This window comes from Heloderma suspectum, chromosome 1, assembly GCF_057233095.1.
Source record: "Heloderma suspectum isolate Gila_16-S chromosome 1, 16-S_ref, whole genome shotgun sequence".
Classification (NCBI taxonomy): Eukaryota; Metazoa; Chordata; class Lepidosauria; order Squamata; family Helodermatidae; genus Heloderma; species Heloderma suspectum.
Genome location: NC_139458.1, coordinates 254,061,175 through 254,078,804, shown reverse-complemented (window position 1 = coordinate 254,078,804; position 17,630 = coordinate 254,061,175). Strand labels below are relative to the sequence as shown.

The following is a 17,630-nucleotide window of genomic DNA, read 5'->3' as shown; positions in this document are numbered from 1 at the left end:
GAAAACAAAAAAGGACACATATAAGAAGTGGAAAGAAGGCCAAGTAACAAAGGAAGAGTACAGGCAGGTAGCACAGAATTGCAGGGATGGCGTCAGGAAGGCTAAAGCAGAGAACGAGGTGAGGTTAGCGAGGGATGCTAAAAACAACAAAAAGGCTTTCTTCAGCTACGTGCATAGTAAAAGGCAGAGGAAAGAAATGGTTGTTCAGCTATTAAATAAGGATGGCAAAATGATAACAGATGACAAAGAAAAGGCAGAGGTGCTCAATTCCTACTTTGGCTCAGTCTTCTCCCAAAAGAGGGTCTATGACCCCCCTGGCAAAGGCGAAGTACAGGCTGAAGGGGCAGGATTGCAGCTTGAGATCGACAGGCATATGGTCAAGGAACACCTCATTACTTTGAATGAGTTCAAATCTCCAGGGCCAGATGAACTGCATCCTAGAGTAATAAAGGAACTGGCAGAAGAACTCTCAGAACCGCTGTCTATTCTCTTTGAGAAATCATGGAGGACCGGGGAAGTGCCAGATGACTGGAGGAGGGCTAACGTTGTCCCTATCTTCAAAAAGGGTAAAAAGGAGGAACCTGGGAACTACAGACCAGTCAGTCTGACATCAATCCCTGGGAAAATTCTGGAGCAGATCATAAAGCAATCCATCTGGAAGCACCTTGACAACAATGCCGTGATTACTCGAAGCCAACATGGATTTGTCAAAAACAAGTCCTGCCAGACAAATCTGATCTCATTTTTTGATCAAGTCACCTCCCTTGTAGACCGTGGGAATGCTGTAGACATCATATACCTCGACTTCAGCAAAGCTTTCGACAAAGTGCCCCATGATATCCTGATGAGCAAACTTGCTCGAAGTGGGCTAGATGAAACAACGATCATGTGGATCCACAGTTGGCTACAGAATCGGACTCAAAGAGTGCTTATCAATGGGACCTTCTCAAGCTGGGGAGAGGTAACGAGCGGGGTACCGCAGGGCTCAGTCCTGGGCCCAGTGCTCTTCAACATTTTTATTAATGACTTGGAGGAGGAGGTGCAGGGAATGCTGATCAAATTTGCAGATGACACAAAATTGGGAGGGATAGCTAATACTTTGGAAGACAGAAACAAAATTCAAAGAGATCTTGATAGACTGGAGTGCTGGGCAGAAAACAACAGAATGGCATTTAATAGGGACAAATGCCAAGTTCTGCACCTAGGAAAAAGAAACCAAATGCACAGTTACAAGATGGGGGATACGTGGCTCAACCACACTACGAGCGAGAAGGATCTTGGAATTGTCGTCGATCACAAGCTGAATATGAGCCAACAATGTGATGTGGCTGCAAAAAAGGCAAATGCTATTTTGGGCTGCATTAATAGAAGCATCGCTTCCAAATCCCGGGAAGTACTAGTTCCCCTCTACTCAGCACTGGTTAGGCCTCATCTGGAGTACTGTGTCCAGTTCTGGGCACCACACTTTAAGAAGGATGCAGACAAGCTGGAGAGGGTTCAAAGGAGGGCAACAAAGATGATCAGGGGACTGGAAACAAAGCCCTATGAAGAGAGACTGAAAGAACTGGGCATGTTTAGCCTTGAGAAGAGAAGACTGAGGGGAGATATGATAGCACTCTTCAAGTACTTGAAAGGTTGTCACAGAGAAGAAGGCCAGGATCTCTTCTTGATCATCCCAGAGTGCAGGACACGGAATAATGGGCTCAAGTTACAGGAAGCCAGATTCCGGCTGAACATCAGGAAAAACTTCCTGAGTGTCAGAGCAATACGGCAATGGAACCAATTACCTGGGGAGGTGGTGGGCTCTCCCACACTGGAGGCCTTTAAGACGAGGCTGGACAGCCATTTGTCAGGGATGCTCTGACTTGGATTCCTGCATTGAGCAGGGGGTTGGACTCGATGGCCTTGTAGGCCCCTTCCAACCCTACTATTCTATGATTCTATGATTCTATGACCTTAGATTCACATAGCCTGCATTTGATTTCAGGCCCGTGAAAACCAGCTGGATGTTTTATTGTTGTTTAAATATTGTTTATTATGTAAATTATTTATATTCTCCTCCTCTGTATGAATACACACAAAGTGGGTTATAAAGTCAAATCATAAACTATTGTAGCAAGTTACAAAAATAAAAATATATTAAAAAAATCGGCCACCCTAGGAGCAACTGAAGCCCTTTTGAGATATTTTAGGAATTCTATGAACATACAGAGAAGGGAGCAGCAAGCTCTTCTCCCAACTGACACACATTCAGAATGTGTGATAAGACCCCAGGGGCTCTCTAATGAATGTGTGCCTGCCTGCTTCCAAAACACTACTCCCTGCACCCCAAGCATGTTCACCAAGGCCTCATAACACCGAAAAAGGGCTTCAGTTAGGCATGATTCACATGTCACTTTGGATGTAGTAATGGTTGGGAGGGGCCATAACTCAGTGGTGGAGCACCTGCTTTGCATGCAGGAGGTCCCAGGTTTGATCTCTGGCATCTCCAGGTAGGACTAGGAAAGGCACCTGCCTAAAAACCCAGAGAGCCACTGCCAGTCAGTGTCAGCAATACTGGGCTAGATGGACCACTGGTCTGACCCAGTATAAGGAGCTTCCTGTGTTACATGGTTTCACCACAGCCATTTTATGCTCTGAATATTAAGATTTTTAGGGTGCAACCCTATGCATGTTTAGGGGAATGCTGGCAGTTGTGGAACTTCTTTCTGTTTAAACATGCATGGGAATGCACCCTTACTTTTAGAGCACACTCCACCCTGAAGGATCAGGGAAAGTAGCAAAGAGATAAAATCCCAGCAAAACAGAATAAAATTGCATCCCATTAAGATATCACTAAATGTTCCCACACCTCTGCTGACTTAACCATGGGTTCCAAAGGCCAACCCTAACGAACAGGTTTTACAGTGCTTCCAAAATGTGCTTGGACTCTGACTTAAGCAGGGGAGGGAGCCCCATACTTGGAGGTAGGCAGCAGGAATCCCCCTCTTTGTGTCCTTACTGTGTAGGCCTAGTGCACAGGTGACACCATAGAAAGAGGTTCTTGTGACTGATGCTGGTGGAGACACAAAATGGAACACATGGGGGACTATGTTGTTTGACTGCACCCTCATGTGGTAAGAACTGGTACTCTCCACTCCAGAGGCAAACCTAATTAAGAAGAAAAATTGAATTGGGTGTCACCAGCATATTGATGACACTGCACCCCAAAGTGTCAGACATTCTCACCCACTAATGGTCATAAATATTGTCAGTTGTCTTTTCTTGTGTTATTTTTCTCCCCCTCTTTGGGGTTCATTGTAAAGGCTGGAAGGACTGTGACTCTGGCAATATCTTGATATGATAAGAAAAGATGGAACAACTCATTACTGTCATTACTTGTTTAAAACTTGCTCTTCCTGTTTATCCTTTCCTGTTTACCCAATTAATCTCCCTGTTATTTCGTATTACACACTCTTACACGATCCATCACGTTGGGCTAAACAATATACATCTTTTCATGACAAGCTAAACCTATCTGTCATTCTCCCCGTTATTTCCCTGAAGTGTTCACACACTTAATACTTTGCCACACTGCAGGTTATAAATAGGCAGTATCCTTAGGTCACAAAGCATGACTGTATATTTGTTTAACTGATAACAGCAATTGAAACAGCACCTATGATTTAGCACAAAGGAGGATGGCGATTCAAGCAGCAGTTTTTTAAAATTAACCTCTGCTCTGGATTCCACTTGCTTCACATCAAGCTATAGACTAGTTTAATGGAATCAAACATCAAATGTTCTCAGACTCCTTTTATTCTTCTGTGAAAAAGACACCTGCCCTCCCCACTCAATACTAAAACAATTACCTGGAATAGCTGAACAAGGGCTGTAACAAACATAAAGTTCAAACTAAGGATGGGTGAGAATTTCATTTAAATTTGGTTTTGATAAGAATTTATCAAAATTTCCAAAGTTCTCCATATTTAGGGCAAAAAGAACTTGAGATTTAAAAACAAACAAACGTGACAGAAACCAAAACTGAGAGGTTCACCCATCCAGGCTCAGGGCTTTGAGTGCTCTTAACGTCTGGGTTTGAATCCCTGCGAATTCAACCATGTTAGTGCTTAATTAGAATTGCCACCCCTTTTTTTCCTGACAGGCTCCACATCTTTAACAACTATATGGCAGGCAGGTACATCACGGTCCTCTCCATGCTAGGAATAGCAGTATCTATTTATTTGGCTGGTGCAGATGGGTGAGAATTTCTTTTTTCAATTCATTTTTTGGTAAGAATTTACCAAAATCCGGAAAGTTCTTCATATTTGGGAGAAAAAGAACTTGAGATTTTTTAGAAATTGAATGGGTGAAAAAGCAAACCTGACAGATTTCAACCAGCCCTAGTTTAACCTAGTTTATACCTAGTTGTATATCCACCTTGGATATACAATGAGTTCCTTGTTATAATCTCTTACTTCCAATAGCTGGAGTCAACATTCAGACATCAACACTGGAAAATCATCATTTTAATTTCAAAATTCAGGTCTTGTGTTTCACTTCAGAATAGGCATTATAGTAGTAAAGGCCTAAAGCTGCTATTGCAGATCATCTGGGGACTATAACCCAAAGAAAGGAAGCAAGGAGGCCTGTGTTACCCGAGATGTCTCTTTGTCTCAAACACCTGTTATACATTCCAAGAAGCGGTGCTACTGTTGCCATGGAGTCATGAAAGCCAGTGTAGTGTAGTGGTGAGAGTGACGGACTGGGAGCCGGGAGATCCGGGTTCTAGTCCCCACTTGGCCATGGAAGCTCACTGGGTGACTTTGGGCCAGTCACAGACTCTCAGCCCAACCTACCTCACAGGGTTGTTGTTGTGAGGATACAACGGTGAGGAGGAGGATAATGTAAGCCGCCTTGAGTTCCTTGCGAGAGGGAGAAAGGCGGGGTATAAATGCAATAAATAAATAAAAAAGCAAAATGCCTCCTCTGCTGCCCACTATGTCAGGCCTTCACATTCTTTTGAGTCACCTTTGGCCCTCCATGGTTCATTTGGTTGCTTAGCTCATGACCTTGCAAAATTCAGAACCCTAATCCCCCTCCATTTACTCCATTTAGACTACTCCTTGCTACTCCTAAGCAGTCTAGATAGAGGAATCTCAACAGGTGTGGCTTTCCCCACCATAGCGAGGGAATGCTGGGAGAAGTTGCACCTGACAGAATCTTCTTTTCCATGTTGTTTTTGAACACCAAAAATGTAGATGGAGAAGCATTCTTGGATTACTGAGCTAATATGATACAGATCTTTGACGTAGATTCCTGCACTGAGCAGGGGGTTGGACTCAATGGTCTTATAGGCCCCTTCCAACCCTACTATTCTATGATTCTATGAGATAGTTTAGTTTTAACGCAGCAAGCCTCTCTTAAGTCCCTCTGTTATCATTCCCTTCCCATAGTCTAATAAAAGTGTTTGGCTTGATATTGTCATTCAGTTCTTCATGTAGGGCAGCTTTTGGTCTCTCGGACACACTGTCATAGAGATGTGTGCCCCAGGTTCTCTGGGTGGGGTTTGTCATGTGTGGCTCTGCGTTTAAAATCAGTTTTACATATTTTATTTGAAACAATACGATCAGGTGGAAAAAGAGGACAGGAGAGGGAACAGATTTGCATTAAAACTTGTACGTACAGGTGCCAATTTGGAAATAATTATTATAACTAAATAGAAATATAGTCTTTGTATAATTATAATCTTCCTATAATTCCCCACTCCCTCCCATAGTGGAGAAAACTATGAGCAGATGATCTGTGTGCCTGCTCTATGTCTTATCCAGTTACTAACTGTTGGCAGGCAAATTCAAAGCCCTTGCTCTCGTTCCTTATGGTTCTTTATCTTTAAACAGAACTTGGACTGGACAGCCCTTCAAATAATAGATGCCTTTAAACAAGTCAGTTTCCAAAGCAGCAGACCATCAAATGCTGGATTAAAAATGCTTCAAAAACATAGCTGTAAACAGAAAGAGAGAGCGCATTGGATCTCTCCTGAGTGGGCATCCCAGAGTTTCCAGGGAATTTAGAAATGTAAGAATCCCTGATTGTGCAAGTAATTTTGTATGTTTTTCTCATCCTGAAGATTCAGGGCAGGTAACAAAACCAAAGAATTTGCAAAGCATAGTAAGATTGCGTCTAATTCAATTACATTTTCTACTGTTTCTTGAATTAACCCTACACTCCAAAGACTAACCCAAACAGTTAGGCCTTACAAAGCCTCCTGGGGCCCCTGTCTGGCCCTCCAGGGTTCCACAGAGGGCCACGCCCCCTTCCTCTGGCCCCACCTCCTTTCCCCCAACCAGCAATGCTTTGGTGCCTTCCCAGCTTTTGTGCAGCTTTTTCCCCCTTCAAAAAGGTTGAGACGCCTCTCCAAAGGCTTCATTACTGGCAGTAAGAGCTTCAAGCTACAATATGGTGGTATGTTTTGTATGTTTGGCCCCACCCCTATGCTTTGGCCCTTCTCCCTTTGCCTTTTGCCCTGCCTTCCGCTGGAATGCAGCCCCTGAGAGTTTCCTTGAAATTCAGTCCTCAGGCTGAAAGAAGTTTCCCACCCTGGCTTTGACTAACACATGTCAGGTGGAGCTTGGATGACCTCCTGGCCCAGATCCCACCCCCCAGCTTTGTGTTCCATGCCAGTTGTGTTGAGTTTGGACATCTGTAAAGGGGCACCTACATGTGCGCTATGCATGGGAGGAAGGCATGAATAGGGCTTTGGACTTTGACAGGTCTTCAGTAGGAGGGAGTTCCATAATTGGAGGGCAGCCACATTGAGCAGTCTCTTCCTGCCCTCGCTGCCTGAGTGTAATTCACAGATGGTATCCAGTGACATCCTGAAATCATAATTGTACACAAGGGAGGAGACAGTCTCTGAGATGTTGTGCCGAAGCAGTTTATAAGTTAGAACAAGCTCCTTGCATAGTTTTCAGAAGGCAACCAGGACCTCATGCAGATGCCAGGTCGCCTGGTGGCCCGTCCCCACAGCAGACCAGCCAAGGGAAGCTGCACATAGACTATGTTGTGATCATGTTGAGGTGACAGAGACACAAATGGCTGGCAAATCTCTCTCTCTCGTTCTACAAAGATAGGTCCTCCAATTTAAAAATGCAGTAAATTTCACCTTATGACCTGAAGTCTCTCTGCCTTGTGTGTCTGCAGATCCTTTCACAGCAGAGAAACTTTGGAAGGCTCTTATGTCAATAGCCTGAGAGTCAAACCATGACACTGTGTTTGAAGGAGAGGCAACACCCCCTGGATTAAAAATCCAGCTTTTGTTGGTATCCATGGTCTGGCAGGAGGGCTACGTAACTAATGGACCGCTTCACAGTCTCTTGTGTATCTGGCAAAGATACGTCAATAATCCCAGAAGTAGCGTGACATATCTGTGACAGCAGACATGGTTATAACTCCTTCTGACATTAGGAAGCAGCCTTAAAAAAAAACCTACAGCAATAAATCCATTACTGGGCATGCGTTTTCCCCTTCCTCATTATTATCAGGTTATGGAACCTGGATGTTTAGCAATTTAAGAGAAGTTTAAAAGAAAACAGGAAGCTGGGAATGGGCGGTGAATGCCCCTCTCTTTCAACTAACTGTACAATCATGAAGAGATATGACATTCCATCATCCCCTAGAAAGTTAGCACTTTCCTTTTTAGCACTAGCTCTGAAGGATATTTAATGAGAAAGAGCTCTAAATAAGATTTATTGAACCAACAACTTGCCTTCATTGTAAAGTCAGGTCATCTTTTGATAGATTGGCTGATTAATAGGCACTGGTTCCTTTCAGAATGAATACTCTGAGTACTTATGTCAAGACTTTACCTTGTATAAATATTTTTAATTAATAAGTGCCTTCATCAAACAGAAGACAAATTAAGCATTAATACTCACCAGAGAGCTTTACAATTAGATTGATTATCTATGATTTAATTTGATTTTCAGTCACCACTAATTCATTTTTAATAGATATCTAATTTAGTTTTATCTTCATTCTTTTCTCCTAGGTTTTTTCCCTTTCCCTCCCCTCCCCCTTTCTCTCTTTGGCCAAAACATTGACAATCTGGAATCCCCCCAAAGCAAACCAAGTTCTTTCCACAACCTTCAGACTTTTCATGCTATATATTCACATTTAATTTAGTCAACCAAGGTCAAGCAAGGAAACAGATTAATCCTCAGAAGTGCCTCTTGTAAGATTTAAGCTAAAATTGCAAGTTGAAAATCAGAAAGGACTGCATGGGTCATTCACACCAGCCTCTACCCTGGCAGGATTCTGTACATCAAAACTATTCCTGGATACTGCCCTTTCCCAAGGAGAACATTGCACAACCTCCTTAAATAAATAATTCCATTGCCTCATTGTTCTAAAAACCAAGCCCTTTTTGTGCCATCCAGGTTAATTTCTGCAATTTGATCTCACTCAGTTTTCTTTTCCTGAGTAGCCCTTAAAACCAGTTCTACCTCTATTCTATGACAGTGTTTCACATAACTCTTTACTTCTACAAGGCCCCTTTGTAACCTTCTTTACATTGAAACTGAACAGACCTCCATTCCCTGATGGAATGACAGTTTGTGAGTGGGCATTTCAAACTCCTTCAGAATTAGAAAAGACTGAATAGATAACTTCAAGCCAACGCCACTCACTGATTCCCCAAACTGCTTCTGCTTTGACTAGTAGTAGGACCACTAGCTAAGCTCTTGTTCATACAACTTTTGCCCGATCAGATCAATGCTGCAATTCTTTATTAAGGCCTAAAGTTGGCTGGAAGGACTTGAAGAACAGTGAGTATAGCACAAAGAAACCCTCTTCATTCTATATCCATTCCCCTTCCTCTGGATCAAAGGAGAGACAGGATGAACTAGTAAAAAGATGTCAGGACTTCCAAAAGAAAAGAAAAGAAAAAAGATGCAAATGGGAAACAAGACAAAGGCTTACTCCACTCATTTATCATTTTTGGGATGGTCCAAGAACCTGTCTCCCTGATCCAGGTCTGATGAACATCACCTAGACAAGGCCTTGCCTTGAATGACTTTTGATCACCATATCCAGCACCAACATACATTCTTCTCAGATAAAACATTTAAAATATAGCAATGCTTCATTCATTCATTCATTTATGTCATTTTTAACCTGTCCTTCATCCTGCGATACCAGGGCAGCAAACAAAAAACTTAAGAACCAAAATATGCTATGAATATAATAGCATAAAAACATTAAAAATTACAATAAAAATCAGTTTTAGAGCAGACTAAGCCCAAACCAACATCACATTTTAAAATGCCTAGACAAATAAGCAACTTTTAACCTGGCACCAAAATGAGACCAGCATCAGTGCCAGTCGCCCTTTGATGGGGAAGGCATTGCAGAGACAGAGTGCCACCACAGAAAAGGCCTTCCGCCTACTTCCTGCACAATGAGCTTCCCCTGACAAAAGGAACCTGGAGAGTAGGGCTGTGCACAGACCCCCTACTTCACTTCAGATGCCAATTCAGACCTTTCAAAGTAGCTTCGCTGGGACTGATTTGAACCCAATCCACTTCACTTCAGATTCAGATCCAAAACAAGATTCGGATATCCAAATTATTTGGATTTGGCATTTACCCATTGACTTGCATTGGAAAAGAGAAATGGCCATAACGTTTTCGGTTTTCATGATAAATACATGAAATTTGGGTACCTGTCAGCCCCCATGGAGTTGATTCCACCTGCCAAAGTTCAGACAGTTTGTCCCAGTAGTTTTTGTGCTCAGCACAGGTAACATGAGCTGTTCTCAGCAACTCAAACCAAGGGTCACAAAGGGATAATCAGAGAGGTCAGGTGTTTAAGCAGTGAATAGGAGGAGGTCATTATCCCTAATCTCTGCTGTAGGTTTCTTTGAAGTGCAAATAAACCCTCTGCCCTAGTTGTTCAGTCGTTAAGTCGTGTCCGGCTCTTCGTGACCCCATGGACCATAGCACGCTAGTCCTTCCTGTCCTTCGCTCTCTCCCGGAGCATGCTCAAGTTCATATTCATTGCATCGGTGATGCTATCTAGCCATCTCATCCTCTGCCGTCCCCTTCTCCTTTTGCCTTCAATCTTTTCCAGCATCAGGGTCTTTTCCAGTGACTTTTCTCTTCGCATTAGGTGGCCAAAATATTTGAGCTTCAGCTTCAGTATCTGTCTTTCCAGTGAGCAGTCAGGGTTGATTTCCTTTAGGATTGACTGATTTGACCTCCTTGCAGTCCAGGGGACTCGTAAGAGTCTTCTCCAGCACCACAGTTCAAAAGCATCAATTCTTCGGCGCTCAGCCTTCCTTATAGTCCAGCTCTCACAGCCATACATTACTACTGGGAAAGCCAAAGCTTTGATTATATAAACCTTTGTCAGCAAAGTGATGTCTCTGCTTCTTACTATGCTGTCTAGGTGTGCCATAGCTTTCCTCCCAAGGAGCAAGCGTCTTTTAATTTCATGGCTACAGTCACCGTCTGCGGTGATCTTGGAGCCCAAGAAAATAAAATCTGTCACAGCTTCCATTTCTTCCCCTTCTATATGCCAGGAAGTGATGGGGCCAGATGCCATTATCTTAGTTTTTTTAATGTTGAGTTTCAAACCAGCTTTTGCACTCTCCTCTTTCACCCTCAACAAGAGGCTCTTTAGATCCTCTTCGCTTTCTGCCATTAGGGTGGTATCGTCTGCGTATCTGAGGTTGTTGATAATTCTCCCGCCAAACTTAATTCTGACCTGTGATTCATCCAACCCGGCGTTTCTCATGATGTACTCTGCATATAAATTAAATAAGCAGGGCGACAATATACAGCCTTGTCATACTCCTTTCCCAATTTTGAACCAATCGGTTGTTCCATGTCCGGTTCTTACTGTTGCTTCTTGACCCTCATACAGGTTTCTCAGGAGACAGGTAAGGTGGTCTGGTACTCCCATCTCTTTAAGAATTTGCCACAGTTTGTTGTGATCCACACAATCAAAGGCTTTAGCGTAGTCAATGAAGCAGAAATAGACGTTTTTCTGGAATTCTCTTGCTTTCTCCATGATCCAGCGAATGTTGGCGATTTGATCTCTAGTTCCTCTGCCTCTTCGAAACCCTGCTTGTACTTCTGGTAGTTCTCGGTTCACATGCTGCTGAAGCCTAGCTTGTAGGAATTTCAGCATCACCTTGCTGGCATGTGAAATGAGTGCAATTGTGCGGTAGTTTGAACACTCTTTGGCGTTGCCCTTCTTTGGAATTGCAATGTAAACTGACCTTTTCCAGTCTTGTGGCCACTGTTGAGTGTTCCAAATTTGTTGGCATATTGAAAGCAGCACTTTAACAGCATCATCCTGTAGGATTTTAAATAGTTCAGCTGGAATACTGTCATTTCCACTAGCTTTGTTGTTACTAATGCTTCCTAAGGCCCACTTGACTTCACTCTCTAGGATGTCCGGCTCATGTTCAGTGACCACACTATCATGGCTATCAGGGACATTAAGATCTTTCCTGTATAGTTCTTCTGTGTGTTCTTTCTGCCCTAGTACTACTTTCCTATTCAGCCTCACAGTGGATAACCTCAGGCTCTCTTTGGCTGAATGGAATACACATTACCTGGGAAAACAGGCTTGCAGAGTAGTTTTTGTGCTATGTGCTTTCTTCAACAAAAACTCTCAAAGCAAAAAGCTATAACTTCTCACTGGTTGCACAGAAGTGCATGATATCTGGACAACTAGCAGCCACAATGCAGGTCATTCAAGCTGCTAAACCTCAGTCAGTTTGGCCCTGTAGTTTTTGTGCTAGGCACAGCTAAAATGTGCTGTTCCCAGAAATTGAAACCAAAGATCATAAAGGGACAATCAGAGAAGTTAGGTGTGGTGATTAGGAGGAGGTGTCACTTCTATCCCTAATCTCTGGTGTAGTATTAAATTTAAATAATATATGTTAATATGTGAAGTGCTTTGCCAAGCAAAAGAAAACCTACAAGCAAAGAAAAGCATTTTAATATTTGTGGGGAGGGCGGGGATATAGATTTCAAAAATGGGAAGGGAAGGAATACAGGAACTGAGAAAGGGGGGAAGAACAAAGAACAAGGAAAGTGTGTGTGTGTGTGTGTAGTTTCTTTTAAAGGATCAAGAAAGAGAGAGAGAGAGAGGGAGAGAGAGAGAACGAAAGAAAGAAAGAAAGAAAGAAAGAAAGAAAGAAAGAAAGAAAGAAACTACAAAGAAACAGTTGAATTAAGACGAGGGGCAAAGAACAAAGCAAGGCAGGAAACTAAAGTACTTTTTAATTTATTTATTGAGGGGGTAATAAAGAAGAAAGAAAGCACTAATAAGAATGGTTGAATTGAGAAGGGGGGAGCCAAAGAGCAAGGAAAGGCAAGGAGGAAGCTAACGTACTTTTTAAATGTTTTTGTTTTTTTTTAATAAAGAATCTAGAAAAGAAAGAAAGGGAATAGTTGAATTGAGAAGGGCTGGGTGGGAATGTAGAAGAACGACAAAGCTGCAGTACAACACACACACACACACACACCACAGATCTAGCCAACTAACCAACTCTAACCAGCTCTCTCATACACAGTGGACCAAACACAGACTGATCTCCAGTATATACAGAATTTCCTCCACCACCCCACCACTGTCACTGGTTGGAGATTGCTGGGTTAAGTTCAGCCCTAATTTGGCAACTAGAGTTGCCATTCGCCAAGCTCACCATTTCCCCCCTCCCTCCTCCTCCTCGCCCCCCCCCCCATCTTTCACAAGTTGATACATTTAGAGACAGGCTGTCTGGACTTCAGAAGGCTTCACAATAGCTCCAAATCTCCAAGGTGGACCAAGGTGCTTCAGTGGTTACCCACTTCGCTTCAGACCACCCCAGTGCTGTTCTAATCCACTTCAGATCTCAACAAGGCACCCCCAAAGCAGCCCAATTCACTTCAGTATTCATATTCAGCACTGAAGCAATGCACAGCCCTACTGGAGAGGAGCCTTGTCTGAAAGTCTTAAGACACAACCAGATTGGTATAGGGAGAGATGCTCCTTCAGGTATTTGGGCCCCATGCCATTTAGGGTATGAATATGGGAAAAATTATTTGAATTATATGTGTAGTAATGTGATCCACCACAAAACCAGGACATGCCAGCAAAGAGACATGCTTGACACAGCCATTTATTTATTTTATATTTATTTATTTATTTATTTTTCTGTGTAACTATCAATTCATCCAAATTTTGATTAATGGCTTTACATATAGATGTGAAACCTCTACTCTTTCAATTCAGGGTGAGATATGAAGAAGGGAGTAGAAAACCTAAAGGAGTGGGCATGGGGGCAGTGAGACAGGGTTTACCATTCATATTGTATTTTTCATTGAAATGAAAAAAAATCTAATAAACTGATAATAACAACAACATCAGAAGGTAAACACCAACATCTCGAATTGGGCTTGGAAGTGAACAGGCAGTCAATGTACTCCTCAAAGTCATTGTAGTACGATCCCATCTGGCTGTACTAGCTCTGTTCAGGTTTTAAGCCTGAACTGGGTACATAAACACAGTTCCTAAAGAGGAAAAATGGCGGGATATAAATATAATTAATAAATAATAATAATAATAATAAACCCATGACAGGGCCACAAACACCGGCCTTGCCCCCTCAGTCTAACAGGACTGGAAAGGGGTTCTTCTCGTGTTCAGTGTTGATCCAAATTACAAACAAACCTTGGAAGACAAAGGAAGGGAGACAAATGCTACTCCTCCCTCCTTTCCACCCTGCCGGCTCAAGGATCTCCCAACTGTGGCTGGTGGAATTTCCCTGCCTGAGTGTAGTCATCTACTTGACTGTCATCCTGAGGAGAGAGATCCTCCCACTTGGAGACTGTCCATAAGCAGAACTGAGGTAAGAGGCAGATTTTCAAGGACAAGGCAAAGGAGAGCCTGAAGCTGAAAGCAACGTTAGCTGCTCTAAGCTCTCCTCTCAGATTTGACAAGGCAGCATCTTTGTGCCATGTGTGGAATAAAGCTGCCCTTTGTCTATCATCTCATTGAATCCATGGCAATGGATAGTATTGTTGTCCAGCGAATAAACTTCTTTTGTCAGCATGTCTAACGTGCCAGCAAAATTGGCACTTACATAAAGAGAGAGGCAGGAATAAGCAGTAACCTCTTTCCAGAGGTGACTTCTAGCACAACAAATCTTTTATATATGCCTCTTGCTACTACAGAGTATTACATTTAATTATTGATTGTGTTACTATTATCTGGGCTTGTGTAGGACCGAAAGAAATGTTTAAGGCATACTTCAAATTCAGTGCATTTTATTCCTGGATTTGGGTTGGTTATATTCGCTTTTAGCATGTATTCAGGTGCTCTCAAACTCCTTAAATATGTGTTGCTTTGATTTTATTTATTTTTTTAAATAGGCATTCAGTGGATAGGAATGACTATGAAGCCATTTTAGCTTTTTTTGGTAACTGTATGAGGGCTGGCTTATGTGGTACATCTGCACTCCGTAACTGGTTCTCATTTACACGTATAAAGGTTCATTTATGAAGGGCACAGAGGTATAGAAATTGCGTTGTTTTTTTTCATTCAAAAAATGTGAGTATTTAGGCCGATTCATCTCACATTCATTTTTCATGGGGAAGCTGTGATTCATACATGAATGAGCCCTTCATAACTGATCCTATTTCCATATATTTTATGCTTGAGAATATCTTAAAGGGCTCCTTCACATACGTAGAGTTCCATCTCCAAAAACCACCACAGCACTGCTATATTCTCCTCTCCCCTCATTCATGACAGATGGAAAACACAGAAATCACAAAAGCAACTAATGTAGGGAACTGGTATAACACCGTGGACTGAGGCTGCAATCATATACCAGCCTTCCCCAACCCAGTGCTCTTCAGATGTGTGGGGCTAAAATTCCCATCACCCTAGCCAACATGGGCTGGGGATAGTGGGAGTTATAGTCCAACACATCTGGAGTGCACTAGGCAGAAGAGACTGCTATACACACTTCCCTGGGGTAAGTCCCATTGAACTCAGTTAGACTTATGTATGTATTTATTTATTTGATTTCTACTCTGCCTTTCTACCAAAAATGGCACTCAAGGCAGCTAAGTAGACATGCATGCAATTGCACTGTAAGCTATGAATCAGGAAACCTCCATGTATAATCTCATCTTAGCCATGAACTCTGTAAACAGCCTTGGTCAGGACACATCCTCTCAGCCTCAACTCTCATCTGCAGTATGGTGAAATTAAAACTGATCTACCTTATGGTGTTGTTGTAAGGATGACAACAAGACAATGTATGTGAACACTATTGCACTCTATAAATGCTAAGTATTACTATTATATATGCTACATCAGATTCACATGAGTGTGACCAATACATGCAACCAATCAGCGTTATCGTTAGCCAAAGGTGACTAAATTCCTAGACCTGTGGGACATTCATGGAGAGCTTGTGTGTTTGAGGCTGGGGGGAGAATAATATTTATTTTTCCTTAATTAAATCAGTGAGAATTAGGGATGTATGGATTTTGTTAAATCCATTCCATCCCAGTTGCGTGGATTGTCAGGCGTCTTTCGTTCCATCATCACTCACTGATGGAATCAGATTTTTTGTAGGAGAATTTTGTTAGTTTGCAGGTGTGTTTGCATTACTTAATGTGCACTTGCGCAAATGTGCATTTGCAAATGAATAAAATTGTGCAAATTCCCCCAAAAGAGAACAACTGGTCCACAAATCCATGGAATCAGTGGGACTCGGAAAAAGGCAGTCTGCTGAAGAATCCACAGGTTGAATACATAGAAATCCAAATTCATTTGAATCCATTGTGGATTTCTCTGACAGCCCTAGTGAGAATAGTGGCCAAATAGTTATAATGTCTATGGTCCCTAGAGTATGGCCATAATTCTTGTTCACGTCAGTTCTAGGCAGCAAAATCTTGTAATGTAGAACTAGTTGTGAGTGAGTTTTTGATCTTCAATGTTGGAATGTTAGAAGTGACAGAAAGTAACATTAGGAACATTAGACTTTTATTTTTTTTATTTAAGAAAATGTCTATACCTGTCATACCCTACCTGGAGGAGGATTCATCCGAGGAAGAAGAGGACAGGGAGAGCCAGCACAATGGGCCTCAGCTAGGGATGGCAGAGAATTCCACCACGGATTTCAGTGAGGCCGGATGCACTGGCATTCGGCCCCCCAAAATCCGTGGTGAAATGGCCTGTCACCCCCCCGCCCCCCTGCGGATCCCCCCCAGGATGAGACTTACCTGGGGTGGATGTTCCAGACGGCGGCGGCTGGTCTTCCGACCGGCTGCCACCGCCGCTGCCATTTACAGTCTGGTCTTTTGGTGTGTGTGGGTTTTTTTTACATAGACATGATAGGCTACGTAAAGACTTACGTAGCCTGTCATGTCTGGGTTAAAAAAACACACACATACACAAATGGCGGCAGCTACAGCAGCCGCCATTTGCGTCCCTTATTTTTTGCCGTCTTTATCTACGTAAATATTTATGTAGACTAAGACGGCGAAAAATAAGGAACGCAAATGGAGGCCGCTGCAGCCTCTGCCATTTGCGTACGCTTTTTGTTGTTGCTTTTTTTAACCCAGACGTGATAGGCTACGTAAATATTTACGTAGGCTATCACGGTTGAATACAGGGACGCAAACGGCGGCAGCTACGGCAGCCGCCATTTGCGTCCCTGTTACCCAGCGGCTGGATGTCCAGCTGCTGGCAGAGCCAGCTGGCGGCTCCGCGGAATCCCCGTGGAGCGGAGCCGTCCGGGCAGGACTCCGGGGGGAGGGACGGAGCGCCTCCCCCCCGTCAAGGATTCTGGGGGGATGGACAGAGCGCCTTCCCCGCCCACCGCAAAGCAGATCTGCGAAACGGTAAGTAACTTTCGTACATCCCTAGTCTCAGCCAGAGCTAAGCATGGAACAGGAGGCCTTGGCTGACAGTCCTCCCCTGAAAACATTGCAGGAGCAACCTGGACCCTCTCGAGCAGTTCCTGAATTTCCCCAAATGCTGGAAGCAGAACCTGAGTTCATCCATCCCTCTGAATGGTGTAGAATCAGAAGTGAACAGCAAAAGAACAAAAGGAAGTCACAGCATGGGGCCTCCCTTAAAAGCAACACACTGATCTAATTAGCCAGCTGTGCTGATTAATGACCAGCTATAAATTCAGTCCAACATATGCCAACTCTCTGCAGCAAACAACAGCACCTTAACCTCGGCTTTGGCATTCCAGGATATCAGATCTGACAGGCTCCTCGACCTTCGGCTATTCATCTGGACAACACTTTCGGACACCTCCCCGACTGGCCTTGACGCTTGAGTAAACAGACGCTGGTGAACCGATCTTTGCTCTGACTTTGCATCTGCCTGTGTTGAAACAGGACAATACCGCTTTTAATTTTTAAAAGAAAAATTCCAGAGTGCTTCACAAGAAAAACAATCATGATAAAAAACCATAAAAACCAATCAGTAAAACAATAAATTGTTGTATTAAAATAACCAAGGGTAGCTGCAAACAGATATGTTTTTTGTTGTTGGTGGAAGCATTCCATACTAGACACCTGCCTGATCTCGATGGGAAGATCATTCTACATGGTGGGTGCCACAATGGA

At 43.1% G+C, this 17,630-nt stretch overlaps 1 long non-coding RNA gene across 1 annotated transcript in view; it reads left to right on the top strand.

The window, feature by feature from the left end:
• The window catches only part of LOC146358968 (uncharacterized), a 62,628-nt gene extending 45,118 nt beyond the window's left edge, over positions 1 to 17,510 (top strand). Inside the window, exon 4 of the long non-coding RNA XR_014786355.1 lies at positions 16,984 to 17,510. This is a non-coding gene — a long non-coding RNA (uncharacterized LOC146358968). The remainder of the gene's footprint in view (positions 1 to 16,983) is intronic.
• Positions 17,511 to 17,630: the final 120 nt, after the last annotated feature.